The sequence below is a fragment of the Monodelphis domestica genome, chromosome 5 (assembly GCF_027887165.1).
Source record: "Monodelphis domestica isolate mMonDom1 chromosome 5, mMonDom1.pri, whole genome shotgun sequence".
NCBI lineage: Eukaryota > Metazoa > Chordata > Mammalia > Didelphimorphia > Didelphidae > Monodelphis > Monodelphis domestica.
The window spans coordinates 142,506,163-142,519,037 of record NC_077231.1 but is presented as its reverse complement, the minus strand read 5'-3'; positions in this window follow the sequence as shown (position 1 = coordinate 142,519,037).

Genomic DNA, 12,875 nt, shown 5'->3' with positions numbered 1-12,875 from the left:
GAGCCCAATGTCTCCGAGAGAGAGAACAGAGAGAAGTGACGCAAAATATATAGACAGTTCTTTACATCACTTCCTGCATCTCACATGTACCAATGGTAGCTTAAGCTTGGCTTAGGACAGCCCAGGGCGTCTGCCAGTTGTTTCTGATTTGTCACTTGCTAGCACATGCTGGTCATAGGCCATCCTCCTCAACCCTTAATGCTTAAGTGGGGGTGTATACATTCCTGGTTGCTAGAATTCTAAAGACTAAGCAGAGTAGAGTCAATCTAAAATTCACGCTGCCCAAATTAAATCACTTTGCAAATCTTAAAATGCTATATAAATGTTAATATCATTGTTATTATCATTATATTATACCTCAGACAGTCACTATAGCTGTATAATGAGTCTGACTCAAATTGAGCAGAAATAAGAAAGAGGGCTGGATTATCTTTGGGAAATTGTATGATGCCTTCAGTGACCTGAAACAAAGTTCTGTCTTTCTAAAGTTCATTATTATTATTGGGATGTTGAATGACTACAAGTCATGGAATATACCAGTGTGCAAACAATTAAAAGTGCAAGCTATCAAAAAAGCCACAGAGAAGAGTACTCCCTTCTGGAGTGACTGATCTTTCTGGATTTCAGTACATGACAGCTATGGAAGTTAGATTTGTTCCTCCTTAAAAGGGAGGGAGAACATCTTTGTGACTTGGTTAGCTCAGTGTACTAAAGGTTCAGTTGACATCACTTCCTTATCACCTAAGGGTCTAGCCCTAGGTGTTTACAGTGTCAGAAGACAGGAAGGGGTCCTACAGGAGAGATGTTGCAAAGGTAGAATTGATGAATTTGACAACTGATTAGGTATGGAAGGTGAGAGAAGATGACATCTAAATTGCAAGAGGAAGTATGATGGTGCTTTCAACTATAACAGGAAAGTGAGGAAGAGAGGATGGTAGGGGTAACATAATACCATCAAAAATGTCAGTCAAGTGTTACTCATAAAATCAAAGCTCTCTCCTTCCATTAAGATCTCTAGTTCACTTTACTTGTTACCTATACTTTGTTTGCCACTTGGACCCATGTGACCATTTGAAAGTCATTTAAACTCTCATTGCTTCAATTCATCATCTGCAAAATGAAGGAGGTTGGATTAATGGGTATCAAACATTCCTTTTCACTCTAAACGGATGAGTGTATGATCTCAAAAGGCATGCTTTTTATTGATGGCTTTTTTGGGAGGTTGTATCCTGTGAACATCTGGAGATCTCTTTTGCTATTCTCCTTCTTATATAGTAACCACTGTCTCTGACATCTAGATTTTGTTTCATGTAGGAAGGCAATTTCCTGCCCCTGCCCCAATCTGTATTTTCAGTTAAAATTAATTCCAGTACACTATTTTGTATACATTTGCAACACTCTAGGTAAATAAAATTTTACAGACCATAAAGTGCCTAAGAAGAACTCCAACCCCTGGCCAAGAATCCATCATCCCTTATTTTAATCCATGGCCCAGATATCCAAAATTCATTCTTAGGCACCATCTTTTTTTTTAAAACTGTTCCCCAATTTTCCTCATGTAAGAAGTGAAACAGCAACTCAAAGCACAAATCCACTGCTGATTGGCTTACTAGCTTTAATCATTTCTATTTCAAATGTAGGTCAGTTCACTCCTCTTAGACAGCCTAGTAGTCCCTTCCTCCTTGAGATTCACTATATTAGTTAATATTAACAATCTATAAGCTTACAGTACTACAGTTCAGAACTTCCAAACTAAAGCCATTCACCAGCCTTTGCTTCCCCAAGAGCAAAAATTAAAGGTGTGTTTTACCATCTGGTGAATAGATACCATATTCTTTGCTAGCATTTCACTTCTGAAAAGTGTCCTTTTTTTCTCTTTTCAAGTTTTGCTTATGGTGATTAGCAGTGGTGAAAATCTCACCTATACTGCTAATGGGATGCTCCCATATTATAGATATAATGGTATCAATTCATATAGTCTGTTTTTTAGTTACTCTCCCACCAAATACCTATTTTATTTGATTCTCTGACTCTTCTTTATCTTTTCCTTTCTTATACAGTTTTGAAGCATTTTAAGTAAGGCATTCTTTCTGTGAGTCCATGGTTGAGAAGAAAGACTCCTAAGAGGTGACAGAGTAATTATTTTTTGCACTTTGTATTTGGAGTGACTGTTGTGGTAGGTGCCTCCCAGAAAAAAGTAGGAGAAAGGATCAATAGAATTATTATTTTTATCATATACTTAATAAACACAACCAACAACAAAAAGCACTTAAACAAATGTGTAAAAATCATGTGCAAAATTACAAATTCAACATTGTTTATAATTTGTTTAAAATATGTCAATTCTATGTCTGCTAATATTAATTTCTCCTACTTTTGAGTTCCCTTTGAATGTGTTTTACTTTGATACTTTTTTCTCTTGATTTTGTGACATTTTTAAATGTAATCCTAATAGGTATGATTCTTATTCTCTTTTCTTCTTTTATCTTCATATATTTCCCTTATTTTCTTTATATTTCCAATATTTGTAATTTCTAATAATATAATATGATTGTATTACATTCAAATAGGACAATTTTTTCAGCCATTTCTCCCAATCATTCATTGAATTTGTGTTAATTCCTGTTATTTTTCCTTTACAAACAAATCTTCTTTGAATATTTTCATATATATGCAACTTTTTACCCTCCCAATAATGCTCATAGGGCCAAATCCTAGTAATCAGATCCCTAGGTCAATAAGCATGAATAACTTTATAACTCTTACTGTATTTTTTCCATCTTGCTTTCTAGAAAACAATTTCATAGTTGCTCTAGCAATATAATATTAGACTTGTTTCTCAATATTCCTATCAGCTTTTAATTTGATCAACTTAACCCATCTGGTTCTCAGTTAACATACATTCCCGGGGCCATAATTAGCTAGACTGGTCCTAAGGCAGTAGATATAATCTGTTGCCAGGGCCATACTCTTTTCAAAAGCAAATCTTCCCAACTTGGTCAGAACCAGTGGAACTCTTGTTCTAATGGCACAACCCCTCAGGAATATGGGATCACCTCCATAGGATTATGAGTGCTAAAGTAAGTCTTTTGCAGAATATTTATGCTCTCTAAGTCATTGTTTTCCCACCAGAAACTATGTTTGGATTATGTATATGCTCAAGCTTGAATTTACTACTAACTTCATAGAGTTGTGTGGGGATATCCAGATATATCTATCATATTTAACTTACCTAAGGTTATATTTATCTCCTTAACTTCTTATCTAGTTCTAAGAGGAAAAAATTAAAGTCCCCTGCTATTATTATTTTGTTATCTATTTCTATCTATATCTCAATTGATTTTTTCTTTAAAAATCTGGATGCTATAACACTTGGTACATACAAGTCCACTATTGATCATGCTTTATTATCCATAGTACTCCCAAAGGTAATATAGTTATACATTGTTTATCCCCTCTAATTAAATCAATTTTAGCCCCAACTCTATCAGAGATCATGCCTGCTACCCCTGCCTTCACTAGATCTGCCAAGGCCTAGTATATTCTGCTGTGGCCTCTCACCTTCACTCCGTGTGTGTGTGTGTGTGTGTGTGTGTGTGTGTGTGTGTGTGTGTGTGTGTGTGTGTGTGTGTTTAGTGTGTTTCCTGTAGACAACATTTTGTCAGGTGCTGGCTTTTGATCATTTCTGCTATCCATTTTCTTTCCATGTGTAAATGAATCCCATTTATATTCAATGTCATAGTTACTAGCTATGCATTTCCATCTACTCCATTCCTCCTCACTGTTTGTACCCCTTTGCTTTTTTTCCACTCTATCCCTCCTCAGATTTCCAATTTCCTTTGAACAATGCCTCCTCAATTCACACTCCTCCCTCATCTTCTCCCCTTCCCCTTCTAAATCCAATTTGGCGGGCTTTTCCAAGGCCCCTCCCTTGTCTCTTCCCTCTTACTTTTAAATTCTTATTCTATCCACCTTTTCAAAAATCCCTTCCTTACCCCTCACCTATGTCCTCCTACTTCTTGATATGAGTTTGATTCTAAAAATTCCTCCCCTATACCTCTTGATATATACTCTCTCTTTAGGTATCCCTCCTTTCACCACCTTTCCTACCCTTTCATATCCCCTTTCCCCCCTTTCTCTTAATGAAACTTTCCTTCTCTTTCTCCCTTAGTCCAGCAAGAGGACTCCTAGTCTCTCCTTCATCCCATACCCCTTCCCTCCTGTTTCTTAGTATGTTAAAAAGGGTTATTATTCTTCTAATTTTATGTTATTCTCTCTTTATCCCAGGTCTGATGAAAGCAGGGTCCTAGTAATCCTTTGACTTGATCCTCCTCTTTTCCATAACAGTTCCTTCATTCATTCCTCCATATGAGATAGTCATTCTACCCTACTTTCTCAGTTATTACTCTACCATTTTAGTTCATTACATTACATTCACCTCAACCTAAAGTTTTTTTCCATACATGCCCTTTTGAAATATCCAGGCAATGATGCCATTCCCAAGGGCTATAGAAAACATTTTCCCCATACAGGAATCAAACATTGACTTTTTGGATTGCTTATATTTAGCTTTCATTACCTTTACATGTTTCTTAGAGATCAGCTTTTTTTTTTTTTTTGCTGAGTTCTAGGTTTTTTCTCAGGAAAAGTTGAAATTTGTTTTGTTTGTTAAATATCCATTTTTTACCTTTTATAATTATGCTGGATGTTATTCTTGGTTGTAAGCTGAGTTCTTTTACTCTTTACAATCCTGTGTTCCATTTTCTGAGTTTTTTCAATATTGTAGATGCTAAGTCTTGTGTTATTCTAAATTTACTTCCAGTGTTTAAATTATTTTTTTCTTGTTGCTTTTAGAATTTTCTCCTAAATTTGAGAGGTACAGAACTTAGCAACTATGTTCCTAGGCTTTTTCATCTTTATGTCTCTTTGAGGTGGTGAACAGTGGATACTTTCAATCTCTATTTCCCTAATTTTCCCCATTTTACTCAATTTTCTATTTGTACTTGGAGAAGGTATTGTTATATGTGCCTCCCAGGAAAAAGAGAATTAAAAAAAGATATGAAAACTCTCTGTGTTGCATTCTCTTATCTTCCTATATATACTCTTTGTCTTGGTGTTCTGCTCAATTCCTATTATCCTCTCAAGAGATGATTCCCAGATTACATGTGAGATTAGAGATAATAAATTTGCACTGGATCTCAACTTCACAGTTGTGTGATTTCCTCCAGCTTCATTCAGCATTATGTAAGAGGAAGAAAAGAAGGGAGTGGTAGGAGTAAAACAGATTTGGGATTGGGCAAGGGATGAATAGTAATAAAACAATGGAGAAAGGGATTTGAAATTAGAGAATAGTGTAGGGTTGATCTGGTTCACTAAGAGGTTGAGATTAGGAAGGGAAAAGAATGCAGCTAGAGCAAGGATATTGACCCAGGATAATAATGAAGAAATTAGAGGCCATGATGAGTTTTAAAGACAGGTTTAGGAAGAGTAGGTTATAGAGACAAATGGAATAATAAGAGATTATGATCAGATAAAGGAATTTCAGAGTGCATGATCATGAAAATGGGAACACTTGTGAGAGATAAAGGCTGTGAACATGAGGTGGAGAAGGGTAAAAAGTCATGGCAGTTGAGTAGATTGAGGAACTAACCACAGAGAATTTGAGAGAATCTAAGTATGCTTATTGAAATTCCCTATCCTGTGGATAGGAATAAGGGAGAAATGGGGCTTAGCACAATGGCTGGCACATAGAATGTACTTAATAAATGTTTATTGATTGATTGAAATGAAATCTCTAAGCCACCATTGAACTCAGTGAGAAAATACAAAGGATGTCAGTAGATAAGACCTGCCAGAATCTGAATTGAATGATAAATTTCATTAAAGTGAATCTCAAAGGAGAGGATGGAGAGCAATTAAAGCGAATCATACCTTTCACAACTTTGGGTAGGAGATGATGAAGTCCTTTCTGCTCTTAGTGGGAAAAATATGAATAGCACCTCTGCTGAAAACTCCAGTTGAAGCCAAGAAGAGAGAGAAGAGAAGTTCAATAGAGATGGGATACCTAGAAGTGGGCATCAGATACATGACTCAAAATCTATGGCAAGCCTAAGAGAAAATAGCATTCATCAAGGATCAGGACCAGAGACAGAATCATGATGACAATTGTTCACTTCCACAGCAATGAAAGTGTGATTGATTCCTGCACCCATGTTCCCTGACCACACATGTTTCCTACCTGTGTGTCACCATATGTAATCCTTATGCATGTCCACTCTTCCCATGTCAATGTGCATATATCAGCAGCTATGTTCTATTGGTACTTTAATTACTATTGGTACTTATAATTTCAGGAAATGATCTTGCACTAAACTAAATGTGTCCTCTGTCTTCTTGGCAAAAGTAAATAGATCAGAAGGAACTTACAAACTGTGACTTTTATTGGATGCTGATTTACAGAATGTCAGGGATATGGGATTCATTTTGAAGGCTTCACATGTGGAGGACACCTTAAGTAGTATATAAATAATATATTTACACCTTTTCTTCATTAAACTTCTTCAGCCATTTGCTTTCCCCTCATTAAATGCCACAAATTGCATTTGGTTTGGCTGTATGTACAATATTTGTGCATATTCTTTGTCTTCTTCTTTATCCAAAGATTTCTTTCTTTTTGGTCTTTCTTTATGCTCAACTACTCCAGGTTGCCTAGATTCTTAATTACAAGAACACAGAAACTAATTTTTGTCTAAACACTGGGAAGAAGTATGGTAAAGTGGACAGAACACTAGAGTCATACTCAGAGGGTCTATGTTTAAATTCTCTGCCACTTTGGGTGAGTCACAACCTCCACAAACCTGATTTTCTTCAACAATATAATAAGAAAAAAATCTATGAATTTGCTCAGCACTATAAATACGTATATGCTTTATAGTAGAATTCTAACATGGTATCCACAGATCATAGAATCTTGGCATTGGAGAACACCTGTGAGTTCAAGCACTACCCAATGCATGGATAGGAAGAGGTTCTTCATCAACTTTCTCTACCTTCCTAGTATAACTGGATCTCTAATTCATGAGAGAAGAAGAGGAGAAAGGAGAGAGTGAAGATCATTGAAAGTGTTACATAATCTCCAAAATGCAATCTAGTTTGGTTTTTTCTTTCTGTTCAATTCAATGACTATATGCAAAGTCTGTTTAAAATTGTATGGGCCACGATTATGGGATATCCATCTCTTTCAAAGTCCAGAAAACAAATATTCTTCATTTACTTAATTTTCCTTTGTGAACATCTAGGACAAAATTTTCTGAGTATTCTGGATCTCATGTAGGAGGTACTATAATGTTTAGGGCTTGATGCAATCTGTAAAATGTGTACTTCTATAAATTTTCATTTTTGAAAACTTGCTGTCCCCTTCTCATATTTTAACCAAAGATATCTTCAAGTTTGAAGTATAATACAACAGAAAGAACCCTAGTACTGAAGTAAGAGGACCTGAGTCAAAGAGTTAAAATCCTAATTCTGAACTTATTTGCCCCGTGACCTCAGTCAAGTCATCTGATTTCTTCATTCCCTCCTGTATAAAATGAGGACACTGGGCTAGTGGACCTCAGACGTCTCTACTAGTTCTAAATCTATAATCTTGAAAGTTTTCTAGGAGTGTAGGCATGGAACTTCCCTTGAGATAGTGAAGTCCATTCTTCCTCATAGAGAGAAAGAGAAACAATTTCATTCTTTCCATGAAGTCACTACTGGAATCTCCAACAAAATAAAAGGCTTTAAAACCTCCACTGCTACTAGCAGAGAAATATCCAGCTGGAAGTTAGGGTAGGGTATTCACTGGTACAGATTCTTGTCATTTCAACTATCCTATATGGTGTTACATATAATTGCTTTTTTAATAACTTGTTTCAGCCTATGTAGGTTTCAGTCACAATCCTACCTCAATTTTAGTTTGAAGCTACCTCTCTCTAAGCATATGAATCTTTATCAAATTTCCCAGGTGTACCCTTGCTTTTCCTTGTCAAGTCTTCCTTCCTAGAATTGTCTCTATCTGATCTTCATGAGACTTCTGGGGAAACATGGTGGCAGTCTAGACACAGGACTCTTCCTCTCCTCAGTACCTACCAATATAGACTACCTCAAAAGACCAAAAAAATTAAATTCATATGAACAAAGGGACTCTACAATAGGGTGCAGCATTGAAGGTACATGGGATTTGGGCATTTCCACACTATAAAGGAGTGAAAAGGCTTCCACCAAAATGCGAGCTGATCTACCCCCACCCCCACCCCACCAGTGCATGCTAGAATCAGTGAGTGAGTGAGGGTCACCTCTAGAGCAAGTGAGGGGCACCTCTAGGTCCTTGAAAGCTGAATAAGACCACCAAAGACCTAGCCCTGACAGCAGCTAGACTTGAAACCCCATCAGTGTAATATTTATTTTGAAAGGAAATTGGATTGGAAAAATGGGTGATAATGGCAGGTTTGTATAAGGGTAAGAAGTAGTTAAGGGGAGAGAGGGAACACTGCTTGGTGTTTCAAGGGAAGGAGATGCCCCCTGCTGAGAGGAAACAGCAGGAGTCCAATGACGTCTTTTTGTCTTTGAATGACTGAAACTGAAGTTCAGCTCCCTCTATGACCAGAAATGATAATCCACTTATCTGACTGCGTATTCAAATAACATAAAGTTTAATAACTAGTTGGGATTGGAGTTTTTTCTCAGCTTCAGACCTGAGGCCAGGCCCCAGAAGCTGGTGGAGAGTTTGTCCCACTCCTGTCTACTCTCATTGTTCTAATTCAGAATCTTAGCAGTACACAGAAAGCAACAAGGTCTGACCTTCAGAGATGAATGGCCCTGAATCTTCGGGCTGAACCAAGAAGAGGCGGCACACCACACCAGACCAGGCTGAACAAGCTCCTTCCTCCTCCTCCGACACCAGGAAGCCAGTCCCACCCGGCAGGCAGGAAGTGCTAGTCACAAGACCCCACTGCCACTCCCAGTTGGCCCCTTCCCCCACAAACTGTCAGTCTTGTTTCCTTTCCACAGCAGGCTAAAGAGCACAGACCTTGGGCACCGGTGGGGAGATAGAACAGAGAAAGGCCGCAAATAGTAGAAGCTTAAGAGATTTGAGAGCTGGCCTCAGGCAAAATCCTTATTCCTTAGCTCAATACACAGAGAGTCTGCCATCCTCACTCAGATTTCTGACTGGAAAGGGAAGGAAAAACTACCATAGCGATGGCAAACAGTGCCCAGGAACAACTTCCCAACACCAAGAAAAAGAAGAAGAAGGGATTGACCCTGGATAATTTTTACAGAGGAAAAACCCAGGCTACAGAGGAAATAGAAGAAGAAATACAAATAAATACACCAAAGCCTTCCCAAAAAATGGAAATAGAGAAAAAATGGAAATTGACCACAAGCTCTTGAATTTAAATTGCAATTTATCAAGAAGATGGAAGCCTTCTGGCAAGAAAAGTGGGAAACAGTTCAAAAAGAAAATAACCATTTAAAGGACAAGAACCCCGAAATGGAGAAACAGCTGGAAGCCACAAAAAAGCAGAATAGACCAAACTGAAAAAAAAATCAAAAGATTATAGCAGAAAACCAGGCTTTAAATAACAGAATTGGGCAATTGGAAGCAATGATCTTGAAAAACAGCAAGAATTAACAAAGCAAAGTCAAAAGACTGACAAAAATAGAAGAAAGCATAAAATATCTCACTGACAAGATGATGGATTAGGAAAACCGATCATGAAGAAACAATTTGAGAATCATTGGTCTACCTGAAAACCCAGAGATAAACAGAAATCTTGACATCATACTACAAGAAATTATCCAAGAAAACTGCCCTGATGATCTTGAGCAAGGAGACAAAATAAACATTGAAAGAATTCATAGAACATGTTGTACACTAAATCCTCAAAAGACAACTCCCAGGAATGTAATTGCTAAATTCAAGAGCTTCCAAGCTAAGGAAAAAATTTTACAAGACGCCAAAAAGAGACAATTCAGATATCAAGGAGCACCAATCAGGATTACAGAAGATCTGGCAGTTTCCACACTAAAGGACTGCAAGGCTTGGAATATGATATTCAGAAAGGCAAGAAAATTGGGTCTTCAACCAAAGATCACCTACCCATCAAAACTGACTATATACTTCCAGGGGAAAGTATGGACATTCAAAAAATAGAAGATTTCCAAATATTTTTAAAGAAAAGACCAGAACTAAGTAGAAAGTTTGATATCAAAACACAAAGATCAAGAAAAAACTTGAAAAGGTAAATAAGAAAGAGAGGGAAAAGGGGATAATTTTTTTTATTCAAACTTTCTTCTTTAAGGGCTTCAATAAGATCGAATTGTTTGTATTAATTTATCTACCTGATCTTCATTAGTCTTTAAAAAAAAATAAACTGACATCCCTATGAACAGCTGATATCCTACTACTCACAGTAGCACCACCCCCATTCCCCTTTGCTTCCTCTTCTAATTCTCATTTTCTCAGAAAAGATTCAGATTTCTAAATGCTTCTTGGTCTGCCCTTCTATTATTTAGTAACCAATTATTATTAATAATCCCAAAATTATGGTGTGTAATACACATTAGATCTAAGAAATTAAGAATAAGCATAAGGTATCTATAATTTGGAGGGAAACCTTTTATCATCAGGGAAAGATATTTTTCATTTCTAAGACTGAGGGCCACACTGAAACAAGGGTTACAAGGTCCTACTTAGGGAGAAATTTTGCCAAAACTAATAAATATTAGGTTTCACATGTATCTGAACGAGAACTTGTTTTTTTTTTCTTAATTTTGGTTTTTTGCTTATTTGTTTTGTTGTTTTAGTTTGGTTTGGTTAGGTATATTTGAAGGCAGCAGGCTTTGATTTGTGATTTTGAACTTGGGCCATGCTATTTCTTAATGGAGATGCCTAATTAAAACACCTGTTATGTTTCAGTGCCATCTGAATTCTATTTGTTTCTTTACTATAGCAACACCAGAGTCTTCCCTTTTGTAGACAAACACCCAAATAAGAAATAGCTTACTAGAGCACCTCTGTATCTTGTGAATACACAGAAATCCCAATTATTCAAAGACCTACAAAATTATGTGCAAAGACCTTGATGTCAGTGTCTATAAGGCTGCCACCCCTTCCCCATTATAGTCTTCCATTTCCTTGGGCCTAAGTCCCAAGGACATCTGAAAGTTGCTACTATTGGTATCATATTCCCAGAACTTCTGAGGTCACAAATATGCTGCATAATTACAGACTCAGGTCCAAAACAACCGATTTTCTGAATCATGAATAATGGAAAGAATAAAAATGAAAGTTACCCCTAGAACTGAACTGTCAAACACCATCTATTATTATTGTTGTTGTTGTTTATATTTAATTATAATATTATATATAAATATAATATATAAAATATATCATAAATAAAAATAATTTTATTTATATTTATAATATATATGAAATATATTATAAATAAAATTGTTATTATTAATTATTGATGGTTTTCCTTCATTTGGTAATTTGCCATCAAATGGACTGACAAGGTACTAGCTCCCCAAATAGGCTGAACTGGACTACATTCAGGTTTGCTATTCCATTATTACTCTGGTAGAACTCATTAATTTTTTTCCTTTTAAGATATTCTCTTTATTATTATAAATCTGACATATATTAACATGAATATTTCCACATACAAATAAGAACAGAAAAAGAGATTGCATGTGAAACTGAATCTCTATTACATACAGCTTGGATTTTAAAAATTTTTATGTTAAATAGAACATGATGGTTCGAATAGTGTCCTGCTTGTCTATGATCCTTTCTAAACTTCCTTCTGGACTTTTCAGAAATGTTTCATTATCACTCTTTTCCATCTTTTCTTCCTTTATTTTGGTATCATAATCACTACTTCCCCTCTCCCTAAAAATTCTTTCTCCTTACCCTCCCAAAAATAATAGATAAAAGTCCTCCCTTTTAATAAGTATAGTAAAGCAAAACAAATCCACACAATGGCCTTCTCTGAAAACATCTGCCTCACCCTGCCATTCTAGTCCCTTGCCTTTCTGCCAAGATGTGGGAAGCATGATTCATCATCAGCGCTCTAGGGTCATCATATTTTTATAGCTCCTATGTGATTCAGGCCAGAGTCATTCTTTATCTTTTTATCTGTTGGGATCTGATCGAGGAAAAAAAAATCACCAATTTACTTGTAATGACCTACTTAGAGAAAGATCTACCCCAAAGGTGTGCTTTTGAGCCCAGAGCAGGCAATAAAGGAAAGATAGTCCCTTTCAGGAATCCATGTTTATCCTTATGATATCAATTACTTCTTTCTAAAAATACTGATTTCACTCAATATTGATCTGGCTCAGATTTAGACACTGATACTAACTGAACTTACTTCAATTGTCCACAGATGAAGTTTGAGGAGGTGGAAAATGTGCTAAATCTAGAATCAAAGATCCTGGATTCAAATTCCACTTCTGTAACCTACTACCTGTGTAATGTAAGGCATATTATTTAACCTTCCAGAGACTTTATTGTCTCATCTGTAAAAATAAGAGGATTGGACGGAAGATCTTCATAGTCCCTTCCATCTTTAAAGCTGTGCATCTAAGATAACAATTAATTAAATTTCATCCTGTGATTCTAAAATATTTAGCTAAGTGAGAAAGTATTCTCTCTTCCTAGACTTTGTTCCCAGCTATGGGGCCGTTCTACAACTGGGTAGTTTGCTTCTTATATCAAATACTACTAGTGTGTGTAAGTCACCTTCCCTTTCAATACTCAGAATTCATTCAACCTGATGAGTAGTTTTTGGCACATCGAGAACATTACATAATCATATGTCAGTTAAAAA